The 19,030-nt window shown below is 41.7% G+C and overlaps 1 protein-coding gene across 1 annotated transcript in view; it reads left to right on the plus strand.

The window, feature by feature from the left end:
* The first annotated feature begins 550 nt into the window (after positions 1 to 550).
* FAM193A (family with sequence similarity 193 member A) overlaps positions 551 to 19,030 on the plus strand; it is an 86,254-nt gene continuing 67,774 nt past the window's right edge. The window contains exon 1 of the mRNA XM_050895624.1: positions 551 to 599. The gene's annotated coding sequence lies outside the window, so the exon portion shown is untranslated. The remainder of the gene's footprint in view (positions 600 to 19,030) is intronic.

The following is a 19,030-nucleotide window of genomic DNA, read 5'->3' on the forward strand; positions in this document are numbered from 1 at the left end:
TACGCATCCCAGCGTGCCCCGCGGGGCGGGTTCCCGTCAGCGCAAGGGGGAGCCCCCCGACGTAAAGGGGGATCACTTTCCCCTTGTGTCCGCCATATTGGACGGTAACTCTGGTCAGCGGCGCTGGGGCCGAGGGAGTCCCCGTTGCCGTGACAGTCGGTGCGCTCCGCTCCTCGGCGCCCGGGGTGGCCCGTGCCCCGGCCCTGCCCGTCCCCTCTGCTCCCGGGCGCTCGCGGCGGCCCCGCGCCCCTTCCCCTCCTCCTCCTCCTCCTCCTTCTCCTCCTCCTCCCCCCGCTCCCTCCTCCCTTGCCCGGGTGTCAGGCACGATGAGTCCGGCCGACGCCAAGCGCGGAGCCAAGCGCCGGAAGAACAAGCGGGGCGGCGGCCTCAGCAGCACCGGCGGGCCGGGACCCAGCGGCGGCGGCGGCGCCGGCGGCCTGGGCAAGGCCGGGGCGGCGGCGGGAGCGGCCCCTCTGCGGGCTGCGACCCAGGCGGCCGCCGCCTCGCCGAGCGCGGTGGGCGGCCTGCTGACAGCGCCGGCGACGGCCGCCGGCAACGGAGCCCTGGGCGGCGGCGGGGCCGCGGCGGGACACGGCGAGGTGAGGGGGGGGGCGCCAAGGCGGGCGGCGGTGACATCCCGCTGCGGCGGGCCCGGCACACACCCACCCGGGCGGGCGGCGCTGGCAGCCGGGGGGCTGCCGCCGCGCCATCCGCCTTCTCCCTCTGCCCTTTTCGGCGGGTGCGGGCCCCGGGGCCTCAGCGGGGCGGGGGAAGCGAGTGCTGGGCCCCTCGCGGCGGCGGGGGGCCGCGGCGCTGCCCGGCGTGGCGGGGCGGTGGGGCTGGGCAGTGTCCCCGGCTCCCCACCCTTTGTGGGGGAAGGGCAGCGCAGGCTGCTCGGGGCCGTGTCGTCCTGGGGTTTCTCCTGAAATCCCGGCAGGAGCCAGCTCCAGGGTCCCCATCCTCGGGGGTCTTCGGACTCGGGCCCCACCGTAATGGAGGAGCTGTAAGAAGTAGGTGGACAGGCCTTGAAAAAGCAAAAATATACCGTTGTGTATATTTTTTTTCCATTAATATGGGAGCCCTTTTTGCAGTAGACAACTTCGTTAAGCATAGGAGGTTCATTGTAGCTTGGACTGTGGTTTGCACTCTGGTGCCTCAGAATAATTTAGATCTGTTACATTATTTCATAATATGGTGAAATTTATTGGGAGCAGATTGTGTGGTTTAATTTGTCTTTTTTTCAAGAAATATTGCTCAAGGATTAGGCCTTTAGAAAGGTATCCTACTGGCTCAAGTGACAAAAGAGCAAATAAGTTTATGTTCCTTTCTCTCATAAAGGTTACCCCAAATTTTTTGTTATCTGCACAAAGCTTGCGTTTAGGTATCATATTTACAAAAGCATTTCCTGCTGACAGCATCTTCAGACTTTTATGTGTATGTCATACAGCCTGCTCCGTTTCCTCTCTCGCTCTCATAAACTTGTACACGTGAGGGGGAAATAGAAGAAATGGCTTTTGTGATGTAGGGTGTCTGAAATATCATGTAACAAATGGATTGTTTTTGTTCTCCGTGTAATTTTGTGCCCATCTATTTTGCTAGGTCAACAAGCAATTTGATGATTGTAGATTTCCTCCCCCCACTTAAAACTTGTCTTTCTATACTCTCATACTTGGTTACCCAAAATCTACAGTGCTTTAGATTAACCATTTCTGTATGACTGTTCTAATCTGACATTTACTTCAGGCATAATTTCATTTTGGGACGGTAGCCCTTACGTGATTTAGGTATCTAGAAGAATGATGTGTATAATGACGAAGAGGTGTGCAAGGTTTTATTTGTAACTTTGCAAGTCATCACTAAACTCTGTTCTAGTTAAACCTCTAGCAGGAAGATGCATCGTGTTTTGTTTTACATCTTAGATTGTGAGCTCTTCCAGGCACAGGTTCCTAGATATTGTTGGAATAAATGTGGTAATGCCAAGGGAAATAAAACAAGCAGTGGAGTGATACGCAGAATGGGACGTTGATGTGATTCAAATAACGAAGGCTCCGCTATCCCTGATATTTTGATCTGTTTGTATCTTGTGGTTATGTGTAGTCTAGGACTTTGGTTCTAACCTAATTGCACTCTATCAGATCTTTTTCTGAAATTCATCTTAAAAGGGCGACATCACTGCTAATCTTCCTACTTCATGTTTCTTCTTTCTTTTATACTAGGTAGTTCCTAATAAAATTTCTCAGTCTTCAGGAGTCTTCACTTGGAAAGTATAAGTCATACCTTCAAAATTAAATGCAGTGTTTCGGCACTGAATTTCTGGGAAAATGCTTCTGTATATTACATGTACTGATATATTATTCATACTCTTATAAGTATGCACAACATGTTATTTTGAATGCATTTGTAACTTTGTCTTAATTGATCTTTTTTGCTTGTACTGTTAGATGTGTATGCAATTTGTCAAATGTTTCCATTTCACCTAACGGTGTGGTACAAGTGATTCTGAAGACTGATGGACAAACAGGGAATTAAGAAGTTGGTTAAACTGATCAGTTAGTTAAGCTAGAATAAACCTGCAACACAGACCTTATTTAATCAAACAGTAAGCATATTAGAATTAGATTTTGAGGATAGATAAATCCCTGTGCTCAGTTTCTGGAAGGTAAATGCTTATACTCTGTAATACTCCTTTCAAGTTGGTGTTACTTCCTCCATACTGGTTTTAGTGACCTTTTTCTTGACATTTTCAATACCTTTCCAATGGTGGTGACATATGAAAGTTGCCAGTACTTAAAAGTTAACTGATAATCTTGTTTCAGAGATGAAAGCAAAGATGAAATCTTGAAGCATCATTACATGACTATTACTTACATGAAAAGGCGATCTCCTTAATGGTTAATAATTTGCTACTTAAGGGTACGTGGTCAAAACAAGACTTCATTCTTTGAGTGAAAGACTAGCATATGTTGTTTCTGGATGAAGTTGAGAAAGAAAACTGTATTTTACATGACTGATCACTTCTAAATTAGGTGCAATATTTATTTTGGCTGGATGGAGAGTAAGCAACACACTAATAGCTGTAAAGTACTAACCAGAGTTGCTTTACTTTCATCTTACACAGAGTATTGTAAAGTTCCTGATAGTGTGTAAGAGAAATCATCAGCCAATTCTCTGCTGGACAAACTCGAACGTTTAATCTCTGAAAATATATAAAATATAAAAAACCCCAGAATTTCATATTTGCTGCACAGCATAATATTTTCTACTTGTTAGCACGCTTTCTGTTTCCGGCTTTCATCAGTTCCCTGGTTTTAGGGCATCCATTCTGGATGTGGTGGGTACATCCTTCTACTAATGTTCTAGTAGATGCTTCTTCCAAAACTTGTCTAAAATATAGAGTGAAACAAGATGTTTGAGGAATGATCCCATGTGTTCTGCACGTTCTTGTGTGTCAATAATTGTTCAGAATGAGGTATACTTTCAACATGCTTTATAAAACAGGTTGAACAGAGTTTTAAAATGGCTATATTTATGGTTGAAACTAAAAGCGCATGTGCCAGTATTGAAATTCTAGCTAAGCCTGTTAGAGCTAACAAATATATTTTAATTGAGGTTTTTATACATCTTATCTGGAGGGTTTTTTTAAGACTGTAGGCTAAATTCTGCATTAGAGTACATGCTAAGTCTTGTTCTGGGATGCAAGTGGGCAACTCCTAATGGAATCTTCCTGGAAGTTACGTTGCCCCATGCACATGCTTTATAGCATCCAAATTCATCCTCTCTAGCACTGTCAGATATTTTAGAATGATAGTGAAATTGAGGATACTTGGGCAGTGTTTTAGTATCTCGGTTCTGGAAACCTGTAACTGTGTTGACTTCAACTGGAATTGGAAACAAAGTCGTTTAGTTGTGTGGTGCTGCTGCTGGTGGACTTCCCTATGAGTTATATTTTTTCTTTACAGAACTATTTACAGCAGTGTCATGGAGTGAAGAGTCAAATATCCTATAAATAACAGTAATTTGTAACCAGAAAATAAAATAAATATTTTGAAGTTTAATGTATATATTTAAAGAAATAGATCTTGCTTTCTGTTGGTTTGTTTTTTTTTTTTAAATTCAGTAATGCATTGCATCAGGCCTTCATACTTTGATCCTATAAATTTTTGACTGATGGTTGGATTATTGATGCTGTGAGATGCATTTGATTATCTTCATCAACCACTGCATAATAACTCATAGATATACTGTAGTAAAATTGGCTGTTTCTTAATGTGTTCAGGTACTTTGGAGTGAAGAGTTGTATGTCAGTGGCTGATCAGCTGCAGTAGTAGTTTTTGTTACAGGCCTGACTGATCTTGTGTTATTAAGGGGAATTATTTAGTAGCCATTTTACAATTCTCTCACTTGCATTTTTCAAAGTGTTGTTTGTCTGTCAAGTGTAGTAATGTATTAAATCTTCTTACATTTGAGAGCTGTCAGTTTTAGAATTTTCATAAAATATTTCACTGGACTGTTCCTTTATTATGAGATACTGCTTTTTAGATAGAGATTCTGTACATAGCAGACCATACATTGCCACCTTTTAGACCAATTTTTTCAGCAGCTTTGTAGTTCATTGCGTTTTACTGATATCTGTGCTTGATTTGTTGTTTGAGATTTTCCCTTTTTTCTCCCCCAACGCCCCCCCCCCCATGATTCAAACATTCAAAAGAAATAGTATACAAAAGACGAGCTGTGTCAGGAACTCAGAAGTTCAGCAAATAGCTAGCTTTTGTACTTGTATGTAGGGCCTCCTCCTTTCCAAAAGCAAACTTATTTTGGCGAATTTTTATCAAGGCTCAGGTAAACTAGATAAATTCCAATAAATAAAATAGTATTGTAACTTCTACTCTTCAGGCTGGGGAAGCAGGTACTTCTAAACACTCATAACACTTACTTGATGAAGAATGAGTCTTTTTGACAGTCTCGTAGCACATTTGTTCCTCTGACTTAAATGCAGTTCACTCTCTCTTTTTTTTTTTTTAAATGGATATGCAGTCCCTGCCCTGAAGAGCTTATGCTCTGCTTTTTTTTTTTTTTTTAATGAAAGGAGATGTAACAGGATGGGATGAAACTATTAGGACTGAGTTTAGGTGGTATGGTTGAGTTAACTTGCTAATTTGGAAAGTGAATCTGTTGTGACTTAAATGAATCTAACTAGAACATTTCAAACTTTAAAACAAGCTTAATGGTTGCATAACATTCACATTAATAGCTCTTTCTTAGCTTCTTCCTGTGATCAGTTAAGGCATTTTTCAGCTAATAGATCTGAGACCACAGGCACACGTATTAGTGGTTCATTCAGATCTTGTAATACTGCTCCTGGGAAGTGTGTGCCTGTGTGTACTCATGACCTTGAGGTATATCCAATCCCTGAGCGCTCCATTTCTCCCCCACCTCCTGCACCTGCTATATCATGGTCAATTGATAACAAGAATAATCAGTTGTGAATTGTTAAATGAAACATGTGGAAAGTGTGTCCAAAAAAATGGCATCTGTTTCAGCGGTGTCTAATCTGTACTAGCTAAGTATCCTCCTATGGCTTTGTTATGAGACATTTGATTCTGAGTGTGAAGGCAAAGGATTTTTTTTTTTTCCTTGCTGTATTGGTTGCAAAATGGTTGAGAGAGATTGAGAGAGAGAAATCTTTTACTCTAAAAAACGTAGTGACTCCCTTCCCCTCCAAACTTTTGTTTCCTGACTGTGAAAATGAAACCTTGTTGATTTAATTTGGAATTAGGTTAATATGAAAAGTTAGTTCTGAAATAGGTGCACATTGATGAGAATGTTCAGAGTTCTTGTCCAGTTCTTGTCCTGCAATTTTTTTGATCCCAAATAGTACCTGAAGCTTCATTTAGGTATTTAATATCACATTCTTTTCTTGGTTACGGCATTTATCCTTTTGTAGTGGTATCCCATCTTGAGGGGAGCCCTCAGATCCTTTCTCCTTTACAGTCTGTGTAAGGAAGGGATCCAGGCTTACTCTTGTCTCCTTGCCTGGCAAGGAGAGCTGAGTGGATGTGGCAATTAAATTTGGTGGTGTTTGGTGCCTACAAGACTCATGTTTAGTCCCTGATGTACGTGTAGCGAGAGTGGTCCTTAACAAATACAGGTCTGCTGAAGATGTGTTCTGGAGAAGTTATTAGGAGAAATAGCTGGGAAATAAACTTGCTTTGCTTAGGACATACAGGGCTTCATGGATGTGCTAGGCAGTGTTCCAGGTTCATATGGATCTGGGTAATCAAAGAAGATTTAATATTTGTTGGGGCTCCTTCACTGGTGGGAAAGAAGGTCATATATCCTCTTTTATTAAGGTAATGAAAACAGTTCCTACATTTTCCTTTCTTGTGGTAACTTTTTTATTTTAATAGCGAATGAGGTAGCTTTGGAGTGCTCTGTTTTGAGAAAGAGTATTTCATATGCGAAATTTTCCTAGGATAATTAAACAGAAGGAAAAATTTGAGTTAAATGAATAGAAGAATGCTGCAGTTCAGTTCTCTTTCTCTGCTAATATCTTAATCTACAAGTTCCAAATTTCTTGTGCAGCAAATAAAGAGTTCAACTGGGAAATGACATTTATGATGCCGCTCTTAATATTGTTGTGGGAACTGCCCAAATTGAGGCTTGTCTGAGAAGGCAATAAAATAAATATGCCATTATTTTTGACACGAGAATTATTTAATTTTATATTGTAAAAATTCAAGGCAGCCTATGACATTATTGACCTTCACCTCCTAGCCATGTGAGGAAACACACCAGAAATAGTATTAAAGATAGGTCTGAGCAACATAGTAATTTTCCTGAAGCATATATTTTCTTTTTTATATCTTTTCTATATATTTTTTTATATAGAATGTACAGCTGCTGTAGTGGTGCAGAAGTTACTCCAAGCACTAACTTTTTTACGAAGTGGATTTTAGGGGAAAAATTAATGGGGTTGCCTGCGAGCCTGTTTGAGGCTGTTGAGCTGAAGTTGTTCGCGTTGGACCAGTGATAGTGCTGGAGAAAAACGTTCTTGGAGTGTGAACTTTAACTGTCGTCTTAAATAATCAACTTACCTTCTGTTGCACAAGCCACAAATGTAGTTCTCTCCCTCTCAAAATTCCTAGTAATGATAGAACACACTCAGGCATCTGAGACGGAGGGATTCCTGTTCTGCATCACTCGGTAGAGTGGAGATCTCTCTCCGCTCTTTATTAAAGGAAGCCTTGAGGGACTTTGGTACAAGCTGGATGCCCAAAGTTGGATAGTATGAAAAATCTCTGGATAGTATGAAAAAACCTCCTCCTAAGGCCATGCTTAGCCTCTACTTGCCTATTCAGTTATGGCTTCTTCCTTTTTTTTTTTAAAAAAAAAAAAAAGTTGGAGCTCAAAAGGGTTGAGATGTATGACTCCCTGGGTCATTTCTTAAAACTGAAAGAATAGCTTTGCTCATTTATAGGGAGGAAACAAAAGATTGACTCCATTGTGCGTTTTTCAGAAGAAAAGGTCTGGGTACTTCCATGAAATATTGCTATGCATAATCTCTTCTCAGGCCTAGAGAAATAAAACAGAACAGGTTGCACGTGCCTGTGTAGCGTTACTTATGGTGGAATGTCACAAGTTAAGTCCTCATGCACAGTAGTTCTTTACAATAGTCCTCCTTTAACACATTGATCTGTTGAACTGGTTTGTAGTAGCTTTGTCAAGTGTTTGCTTCTGAAGGAACTTCAAAAACATGAGATCACAATCATCCAAATAAATAATTATGTTTTTACAGGGTTACAAAAGTCATTATTTTCAAGTCCAGAGCTTTGGACTGTCTTGATCTAGAGCAGACTTGTCAGCTGTGGCATCTGGGCTTTAGGGCTTCTCTTAGGGTCTCATCTTCTACTCGTCTCAGAACGTGGCTGTGGGAGGTGAATTGCTGGCGGTGCAGGAGGGGCCAGGAGCCCTGTGCCACAATAGGCAGTGAGGACTAATTTCTGGGAGTGTGCATGGATGGCAGTTGCTTTTAGAAAAAGCTGCTGGATTTTTTTTTTTTTAACTGCTTTGGCAGCAGTTCAGTGGTCTGTGTTGAGCTGCGAACAGATGGAGGATGTGATCAGCTGTTGGGGCAGTGTTTGCTGCTCTGAATAGCTGTTCCTTGTCTTCTCCAGGGAAAGGTAGCAGGCTGGATAGAAGTGTCCAACTGGCAGCCCAGGGGACTGCACTGTTCTAGATCTAAATTTTCAGATGCCTAGTTTTATTCTTCTAGATATTAATTACGCTTATGCTATCAAAAGTGTTAGTTTAGTCATGGCTTGCATTGCAATGTCAGCTTTGCTCACTTTGATCCATAAGTCAGTTGTTGCTCTTTTTGGAAATAACAGCTTCTCTGCTTAAAAGTTAAAGCAAACCCAAACAATATAGAGAACTGGGCAGTGGTTGGTTTATGTCCCAAATCTGCGAATATGCTGAAGAGGTAAGCTTTCTAAAGATTGTATATAAATACATGCATCACTAGCATATAAAACTCTAGTGATTGTTATCTGTTTATTAAATATTATATGGTTGATATGTTAGCTATAGTAATTAAATCCAGTAGTTGTCCTATAAAAATGTAAAGGGCTCCATGGACCCGTAACTATCTGTAGTTTTCGGAATTAGGAATGTAAACAGTGGCAACTTAAGTCTACACTAAGGCTTTTAGTACTTAGACTTCTATGGACAACAGTAAAATAATTGAGAGGTGTTTTTGTGTAGTTTTCTTTTTCCCTCCCCCTTAAAGTCTCACTCATCTCCTTTAGGAAATCTGCAAGCATAGCAGAAGTAACCACTGAAATTATTCCCCAAAGAGGGTATTGGAGAGTAAAGGGTAGAGTAGTAGGCATGTTCCTCTACAGCATCAGAAGCTGAAGGAGGTTTACAGTAATGGGGATTTCATTTAGTTATAACACTCAGAAAGCTATTGGGAAGGGGGGAAGATGCATATGGCATGTTGTGTTAGGATCATCCATCTCCTGAGCCAGCTTTCATCTAAAATTGGTCATCTAAGCTAATATATGATCTGGATTCATGGTAGTAATCTGCCTCTCAGGTGCACTTAGCACAGCTGTGTGCTAGCATGACTGTCTAGCTTCTGCCAGAGCTGATGCATAATAACTCAGAGTTAGTGTTCAGCCATGTCCATCAAACGTTCTTTCTCTACCACCAACAACTATTTAGGAGCTATAAACCTGCATATTTACCAACTAGAGCGACTACTGAACAAGACCCTGAAACAGCACCTGGATATACCTTGTGTGTAGCAAAATACTACTTTCTCAGGGACTGGTCTTTTTTGGTCTACTTTTATTCTCCCCATCTGTCAGAAGAAACAGGTGGCAATTACAGATCTGGTAAGTTAGGAGAAGTCTGTGGTTAGTGAATGAGGATGGGGTCTTTGGAAGCATAGAGTAAGACTAAAATGGCTTTTTCAATTCAGTGGATAAGGAATTGGCTGGATGGTTACACTCAAAGAGTTGCAGTCAACGGCTTGATGTCCGAGTGGAAACCAGTGTCGAGTGGCGTTCCTCAGGGGTCGGTATTGGGACCGGTGCTGTTTAACATCTTTGTCAGTGACATGGACAGTGGGATTGAGTGCACCCTCAGCAAGTTTGCTGATGACACCAAGCTGTGTGGTGCGGTTGACACACTGGAGGGAAGGGATGCCATCCAGAGGGACCTTGACAGGCTTGAGAGGTGGGCCTGTGCGAACCTCATGAAGTTCAACAAGGCCAAGTGCAAGGTCCTGCACATGGGTTGGGGCAATCCCAAGCACAAATACGGGCTGGGTGGAGAATGGATTGAGAGCAGCCCTGTGGAGGACTTGAGGGTATTGGTGGATGAAAAATTGAATATGAGCCAGCAATGTGTGTTTGCAGCCCAGAAAGCCAACCTTATCCTGGGCTGCATCAAAAGAAGCATGACCAGCAGGTCAAGGGAGGTGATTCTCCCCCTCTCTCATGAGACCCCACTTGGAGTATTGTGTTCAGCTCTGGGGCCCCCCAACATAAGAAGGACATGGACCTGTTGGAGCGAGTCCAGAGGAGGGCCACGAAGATGATCAGAGGGCTGAAGCACCTTCCCTATGAGGACAGGCTGAGGGAGTTGAGGTTGTTTAGCCTGGAGAAGAGAAGGCTCCAGGGAGACTGTATAGCAGCCTTCCAGTACTTAAAGGGGGCCTATAGGAAAGATGGGGAGGGACTCTTGATGAGGGAGTGTAGTGATAGGACAAGGGGTAATGGTTTTAAACTGAAAGAGGGTAGATTTAGATTGGATATAAGGAGGAAATTCTTTACTGTGAGGGTGGTGAGGCACTGGAACAGGTTGCCTAGAGAAGTTGTGGATGCCCCATCCCTGGAAGTGTTCAAGGCCAAGTTGGACGGGGCTTTGAGCAACCTGGTCTAGTGGAAGGTGTCCCTGCCCATGGCAGGGGAGTTGAAACTAGATGATCTTTAAGGTCCCTTCCAACCCAAACCATTCTATGATTCTTTCCTCTTGGCTGATGTAGGAGATGAGTTAATGTGGATGAGGAGAGAGCGAGCTGTAAAAGAGCAAGCATTGTTGATGTTACATGAAATATGCTTAGCCTTTTGAAATGGGCAAGTGAGTTCATGAAAGAAAGACTTTTGAACATACGAACTGAGCATGACATTATGTAACTTTTTTTTTTTAACTTGACTAGTAAGTTTTGGTCATGTCCTTCGTAGGTTTTGAGTGTCTGTCATTAGTGATATCTAAAATAAACTTAATTGTACCAGCATTGTGAGGTGAGAGAAGGAAAGGAAGGCTGTCAATTGAATCCTACTCCTGGAAGAAGTCTATTAATGCAAGCCATGACTCTTTAAAATCTATGTATTTCTTTATTCGGGCATATCTCATTGTGTGTAGTGCTGAAATTTATTGGAAACTGTATTAAATGTAATGTACATGTAATGTTCTGCAAAGTGCTGTAAGGCTCTACCTTGACTCCTGTTCTGCTTTAAGCTTTGTGCTGTCAGACTGCGTCAATGACAGCTCCTTACAAACAGAAGAAGTGGCTTTAGGCAGGAGTGCCGGACTTGAATGCACTCTGCCACCCGCTTCTTCTCTTTGAGGCTGTTTTCAAAGAGAGAGAACTAGTGCAAACAGCTGTATGTTGATGTGGTTGGAGTCAGTGCACTAACTGTGAGCACTGCAAACTTTTGGATTTCTGTATTTTGGGACTAAAGTAAATTTGTTTTTAAACTAAGATGTTTTTTGTTTTTGAAAGCCAAAGCTTCTTTTCTGTTGTTTGGTTTTTTCTTTTTTTTCGTATGTGCAGAAATAGTAGCTTTAGCTCTCAGAGCAGAACTCTTCCAAAACTAGGAAGGTGGTACTACCAATGAATTGTACATAAGGGTAGTTCAGCTATTTTCTAATATTAAGTGATTTTTTTCCATTGATCTAGATGCAACAAACTAACAGTGTGATTTAAAAATACCTTGAGTTAACATGTTTTCATAGTGTTGTGGTTTAACCCCAGCCAGCAACTAAGCACCACGCAGCCACTCGCTCACTCCCCCCCACCCAGTGGGATGGGGGAGAGAATCGAAAAAAGAAAAACCTTATGGGTTGAGATAAGGACAGTTTAATAGGACAGAAAGGAAGGAAAAAAATAATAATGATAATAATAATAAGACAATAATAATACTAAAAGAATTAAAATATACAAAACGAGTGATGCACAATGCAATTGCTCACCACTTACCAACCGATGCCCAGTTAGTTCCCGAGCAGCGATCCGCCCCTCCCAACCAACTCCCCCCAGTTTATATACCGGGCATGACGTCATATGGTATGGAATATCCCTTTGGCCAGTTAGGGTCAGCTGTCCTGCCTGTGTCCCCTCCCAACTTCTTGTGTCCCTCCTAACTTCTTGTACCCCTCCAGCCTTCTTGCTGACTGGGCATGAGAGGCTGAAAAATCCTTGACTTAGTTGTTGCTAAGTAATGTTTATACTAAAAACATCAGTGTGTTATCAACATTATTCTCCTACTAAATCCAAAACACAGCACTATACCAGCTACTAGGAAGAAAGTTAACTCTATCCTAGCCGAAACCAGGACACGTAGGCAGACTTTGGGTAGTTTGTGAATATTACAAGAAGTTACGGAACCTCTTTCAAATTCTGTAACCATATTAAACCCAGTAGTTGACTATTTCAAACTTGTTGTAGGGAGTATTTCACAGAGATGGACGTGAGGCTCTGAATTTCGATAACACTAATGTTGACGCAAGCCCAGAGACACTTTTGTGGACAGATGCGTGAGTGAGAATGTGTGTGTGCGTGCTCATACATGTGTGTGCATGTATCCAAGCTTTTTAAAACATGGCATTTTTGAATGTGGGTTAGTGATGTTGCTATGTAGGTGTAAGCATGAAGTAAATACTTTGTATGTGTGCATGTACATTTTTTTGGATTAGGAGAACGTGTAGATATGTGTTAGGTCTACTGATGGACAAAGAAGTGCCTGAGTAAATGTTTAAAGGTTCATCGCCATACTGGGTCTCATAGTGAAACCTGTCATTGGGAACAGAAGAGTTTGCCTTAAAAAGCAGTTCTGAGCCACAGTACAGTTTTGCCAGCCTTTAGTGTTTAATTGGTGTGGAGTTAATGACCAAAAGATTTCTTAATTGCCGTAATGCTTCCAGGCTGCTTATCTTCAATAAGCTGCTGCCACAACAGATGGCAAGTTAGTGGTTTAGCTGAGGTTCACTAGAAGTTTTTCACCACTTTATTTTAATGGCCATCACTTATCTATGTGGCTGTAGATAATGTATAGTTGAAACCCAAATCTTCACTGGAATAGGCTTCAGATGAATTAAGGTTTTATTTTGTCACTCAGCAAGAAATAGAACACTCTCTTACTGTCAGAAGAAACTTTGCAGTTTTATCTGTGTGATCATCTTTATTTTATCTTCTTTTTCCTGGCTACTCCCAAGATTCGTCTCCATTATACTGTCATTCTCCGTTTCTTTTCAGGGAGTCTGCAGGGAATTGTACTGGTGTCTGCAGTGATATGAGACAGCTTGCAGCAGCAGCCTGAAGCTGACTGGGGGTTTTTTTGTTAGTGTCATAACTGGCTAAGAGTCTGAACCACAGGAATAAAAGTGGACAAAATTAAACTTCCATAATTTTCAGATATACATTACTTCAAAAAAAGATTCTTATGCTTTCAATGGAAAAAAATCATAATGATTTTTTCTGTCCTGAAAACAGGCTACCATACTTGTACAGTATCCTCCACTAGCTATAAATTTGAAACCTTAATGGAGGAGGAGGAGGAGGAACTTTGTACTGAGGAACATTGCATAGTAACTAAGTTAAATATTAATTATTATTTAATGTTTTTGGAAGTAGTGTCGTTGGCGACCTAGCTTACTGGTTTTCAGAATTATGGGGAAATCATGACACTTAATCACGCATACTTTGAATATTATTTAGACTGCTTGTTGCATGTTTTTTAAACTTGATGGCTGTATCTTATGTCTTCATAGTAAGAATGAAGAGGAATATTCTTTTGTAAATATTTAAAGTCATTCTGAGCCTGTGTTTTCATTTTTAATCAGGTGAAAAATCTAGTGATTGTGTAAGATTTAGGGGATTGTTCTGGTCCCCAGGAATTTGTTAAAACATTACTAGTAATGGCCTGTGGGAATTTATTCCTTAAGTACAAGTAGAGCTTTCAAATAGAAGTCTGAATGTGTGCTTGCCTTTGTGGCTTTAGACGAAGGACATAGAAATGAGTATTTGTCTAAATGTGAAGCCAGTTCTGAAACAAACTCTGAAGTCAGCGGATTACATCTGACGATGTTACCTGTTAGTGAGATTGGCTCATCCTCTCTGTCAACAAGGTATTTCTGACAATTTGACAGCTAAGCTGCAAAAGTCTATCGTAGTCCATGTCTGTTTTCTGTTAAAGCCTAGAGGATCCTAACCAGCATTAGACCTCCCTTATACTGAAGACACTAAAACATCCATTAAAGAAAGTTACTTCCAACCCTGTTAATATTTATGATAATCCTGAGAAAGTCGACATCCCTATCATTAGCTTTTTCCATGAAGTCTTGGCTTGGCAAAATGGCTGATAATAGTATGCAATGTTATAATACAAGGATACTTGAGGTATTGCCCTAATATTAAAAAATCATTCCCAAATAGTTGTATTTTTACATTTTAATTGTTTTCCCAGGTTAGGGATGAATTCTTCTGATGAGAAAAGATTTTTCTATGGTTTCTTTGTGACTCATGTATTTCCTTTTTTATAGCAGGAAGTTAGTCTTCACTGTTTTATTTTGCTTGCATTGTCCTATCTCTGACACTTCTGCCACAAATCTGTTCTTTTGTATAGTTTGCTTGAGTAATTTAACTTTTTGAAGTTATAGGCAAAGTTTTTTTTTAGCATTTGTATTAACTCATGATCAGCAAAAAAAAGTTGATGCAATGGAGTCTGCCGTTGTTGATGCTTTTAAGGCTTTGTATTTATGACTAGTAAATTTTTAGTGTCCTTCTCTTAATCTTTTTCACCAAAATGGATATTTTGTAGGGGGGCTGTCTATGACATGAGAGAGTTTGGATAAGTATAGGAATAATCTATCAATAAGTGTTAGCATGTGGTCAGGGAGGTGTTACATCTGATGTAGGTGTCTCTGCTTAGTGGGGTTTACTGGGGTTTAGTGGAGCATGAATCCCTTTCATTGAACCACGAGAGGATCACTGGAAGAAGATGTCTTTCTGGCACCTGTTGCATCTGCCCCTCCGATATGTTGTTGTGATTCTTCCTTTCCTCTTAAGCAAAATTTGATCAACACTAGTGAACAGGGAAGATGACTGTAGCTCTTCCTTCTGGAAAGCCAGCCCTCTTTGTGGTCAGACATCCTGATCTAGTTGGCCTACTTGAAAAAAATTACATTGGGTAGGCTTACAACTCCACTGTAACGCCAGAAAATAGTGGTGGGAAAGGCATAAAGGATGGCTATGTGTCCCACTGCTACTGTGTGGATTTATCCTTCTAATTAGGCTGTCTTTTTTTTCCATCTTCCTAATTGCACTTTTACTTGTACATTCATGAGAGAGAGCATGCATTTGGGTAACTGGTGAGCAGGCACTGAGCAGGCAGGCAGTCTGAGCACAGCAGCGTATCAGGAGCTGGGTAGCTACTAGGGAAGTTGAGCTTTGTGGCCCTGTTTTTTCCCTTTGTGAATTGTCTTAGGTAGACTCTACTGATTATAGAGCTTTTTATCTTCTTTTAAAATATTAATGTACAACAGTGTTGGTAATTGTATTGGGTTTGCGTGGCAAGGTTTTGTTAGTGGAGGGGCTACAGGGGTTGCTTCTGTGAGAAGCTGCTAGAAGCTTCCCCTATGTCCGATAGAGCCAATGCCAGCCAGCTCCCAGACAGACCTGCCGGTGGCCAAGGCCAAAGCCCATCAGTGATGGTGGTAGTGCCTCTGGGATAACATATTTAAGAAGGGGAAAAGTTACTGTGCAGCAGCAATTGCAGCCAAAGAGAGGAGTGAGAAGATGTGAGAGGAACAACTCTGCAGACACCAAGGTCAGTGAAGAAGGAGGGGGAGGAGGTGCTCCAGGCGCCGCAGCAGAGATTCCCCTGCAGCCCGTGGTGAAGACCGTGGTGAGGCAGGCTGTCCCCCTGCAGCCCATGGAGGTCCACAGTGGAGCAGATATCCACCTGCAGCCCGTGGAGGACCCCATGCTGGAGCAGGGGCATGCCCCCAAAGGATGCTGTGACCCCATGGGAAGCCCACGCTGCAGCAGGCTCCTGGCAGGACCTGTGGCCCCGTGGAGAGAGGAGCCCACGCTGGAGCAGGTTTGCTGGCAGGACTTGTGACCCCGCGGGGGACCCACGCTGGAGCAGTCTGTTCCTGAAGGACTGCACCCCGTGGAAGGGACCCACGCTGGAGCAGTTTGTGAAGAACTGTAACCCGTGGGAAGGACTCATGTTGGAGAAGTTCGTGGAGGACTGTCTCCCGTGGGAGGGACCCAACGCTGGAGCAGGGGAAGAGTGTGAGTCCTCCTCCCCCTGAGGAGGAAGGAGTGGCAGAAACAACATGTGATGAACTGACTGCAACCCCCATTCCCCATCCCCCTGTGCCACTCGGGGGGGAGGAGGTAGAGAAAATCAGGAGTAAAGTTGAGTCTGGGAAGAAGGGAGGGGTGAGGGGCAGGTGTTTTTAAGATCCGGTTTTATTTCTCATTATCCTACTCTGATTTGACTGGTAATATTAAATTAATTTTGTTCCCCAAGTTGAGTCTGTTTTGCCCATGACGGTAATTGCCGAGTGATCTCCTTGTCCTTATCTCAACCCATGAGCCTTTTGTTATATTTTCTCTCCCCTGTCCAGCTGAGGAGGAAAGGGATAGAGCGGCTTTGGTGGGCACCTGGCATCCAGCCAGGGTCAGCCCACCACAGTAATTAATCTACCTTAGTACATATTAAAAGGTGGATGATTTGTCTGAAAAATACAATTCATTTTCTTTAAGGTTGGTTTTTTTGTTTTGGGTTTATTTGGTTTTGGTTTGGGTTGGGGTTTTTTTTTTTGTAATTGCACTCTAGGAAGCAGACATAAACCCAAGCAACCATCTTTTAGAGTACTGCTCATAACCATGCTAATTTAACTATCCTTGCTTTACATTTTAAATCTCATGCTAGCCAAGTAGCCAGACTTGCCGCTAGTCTAAAATAGCTGCTTACTCTGTGCAAAAATGCTTTGCTACAATCTTACTGAAACACCTGTCTTTGATTTCATTCTGTTACAAAGGTATCCTTGCTGAATAGGCCATGGTTCTTGAGTGTGGGTTTGGGGATTTTTCTTGTTGAAGAGCCCCTTAGAACCTGATGTTTTATTCTTGTGAATGTGCTTGCTTACTATAACAGAATTACCCCTCAACTTCCTTTTTCATAATCAAAACTCATTAGACTCTCAATTATTTCAAGCGTGTGCGCTGGCTCTCAGGTAGTTCTTTGGTTCCTTCTACACTTTTTAAACTATCTCCTTGAGTTTGATACGAGCTGAATGTAATATTCCAGAATCTTTTATCAGTGCTATAAAATCTTGACGTCAAGTTTCATTCCGTCCTGGTTTTTATCTCATTCATTTATCTGTCTTCTGGCCAGTGGAGACAGCACTGATTATACTTTTGTCACTTGTTTGTCTAACCTGCTCTTAAAATGACCTCGTTGATGGAGACTCCACAACCTCACCAAGCAGCCTATCTTTGTCCTTAAATACTTTGCTGTTAATTTTCTATTGCATAGAAATCTCCCTTGCTGCAATTCAAGCATTTTATTGGTTGTTCTGTTTGCTGTGAATGCAGAGAACTGACTCTTCCTCCCCTCAGTGTTCTGATCTGTAAGCTTGGTGTTCCTAGTTCTTTTAGTGTTTCCTGGCAGGTAATATTGTCTACATCTGGTAGTTGTTCTCTTGTGGCTTTTCTCCAGCTGTTCCTGTCTGGCTTGAAGATATGTGTTCAGAATGAGTTGCAGTTGTCCCTCTGAGACTTACCGGAGCAGTATTAGGTGGAAGGATTATGTCATGTGTCACATAAGCTATACATGTCAAGGTAGCATTAGCTTTTTTCCAGCAGTCTGACCTTGTTGACTCCTCTCTTGCATATAGTCACCTATGCCTATTTGGAAATTCATGGGAGTTCTATCAAGATTTTGCTTTTTAGTTTGGATATGAGAAAGTCTCAGTAATTCAGACTGTCACAAACATTAATCAAGTAAATAATGACATTTATTCTTTCTCCCCTGTCTAACTCTGTCATGGAAGAAAGTTGTACTGGTTTGACATGGCTTGTTTTTGACAAAACCAAGGTGGCTGTTTCTCCTCTCCGTATCATCTAAGTGCTTGAAAAGACTTGTTTGAATATATTTGACTAACTTTTCTGGGAACTGAAGACAAGCCAATATTGTTCCTCAGGTGTTTCTGCCCTTCACCATCCCTTTTCTCTCCCTCAGTTTTTTGTTTTGTTTTATTTTTGAGGGATGTGGCTGTTTATTTGCTTTAAAGAAAGGATTTATATAGTTCACCTTTTTCTAAGCTTCTGATATCTCAGGCATCCTCCATGATTTTTCAAAGATAGCATTATTGATTTTGAGATGGCTCACAGGATTTCCTGAGCAACTTGGTTGAATGTTATCAGGTCTAGCCAACTTGGAAAAAAATGTAAGTATGGCTATTTCCAATAATAGACTGACTCTGGGTGGGTATTTTTACCCATTTATTTGTGCTAATTGTGCTGGTGACCTGCTTGTAGTTGATCTCCTTAGTGAGTTGATCTCTTTTGTTCTTCATTAATCTGTTTTCCCTCTTCATTCAGTAATGGACAAATTCTCTTATTATTGGTAGTGTACTGATAGAATGATTTCTTAGTATCCTCAAGCTATTTTGTGAGAACTATTTCATTTTGTGCCTTTAGCCTTTTCAATTTGTCCCTTGTATTCTCTTGCCAGTGTTATGCTTGTTATTCCCTTTGTGTGTTTTTTCTGAGTCGTTATTCTCTTGCTGTGTTTTCTATTCTCTTGCTGTGCTTAGTTTTCTTGAATTTGTTTGTATCTATTGTGTCATTTGAGAATTAGCTCTTCCTTGCCTTAGACTTGCCTTCTGTGAGCTCTTATTTAGTGATGTTAAATCTGTCTCTTGCTATTCTTCCTTCATTTCCCTCTTCAGTAACCATTGACTTGACAGTTCACTTCCAGTGAAACTGTCTCTCGTTCTCTACTGTCAACCGCTTCTTTCTTGCTGTCTATAGCTAAAGGAGGAGTCTCTGGTTGCTTTCTGTGTTTTAAAAAAGTGAGTTCCTTGAACTCTCTCTGGAGTTCTGCTATGTTTCCTTCCCAGAAGGTGCCTAGGTTCTTAGTATCTCCTTGTAACAAGAAGTCCTGTGCTTTTCTTCACTCTTCTGCCTGCTCAGAAAAGGTACCATCTGTCTGTCCACTATTTTTGA

This window comes from Gymnogyps californianus, chromosome 4, assembly GCF_018139145.2.
Source record: "Gymnogyps californianus isolate 813 chromosome 4, ASM1813914v2, whole genome shotgun sequence".
In the NCBI taxonomy this organism is placed as follows: domain Eukaryota; kingdom Metazoa; phylum Chordata; class Aves; order Accipitriformes; family Cathartidae; genus Gymnogyps; species Gymnogyps californianus.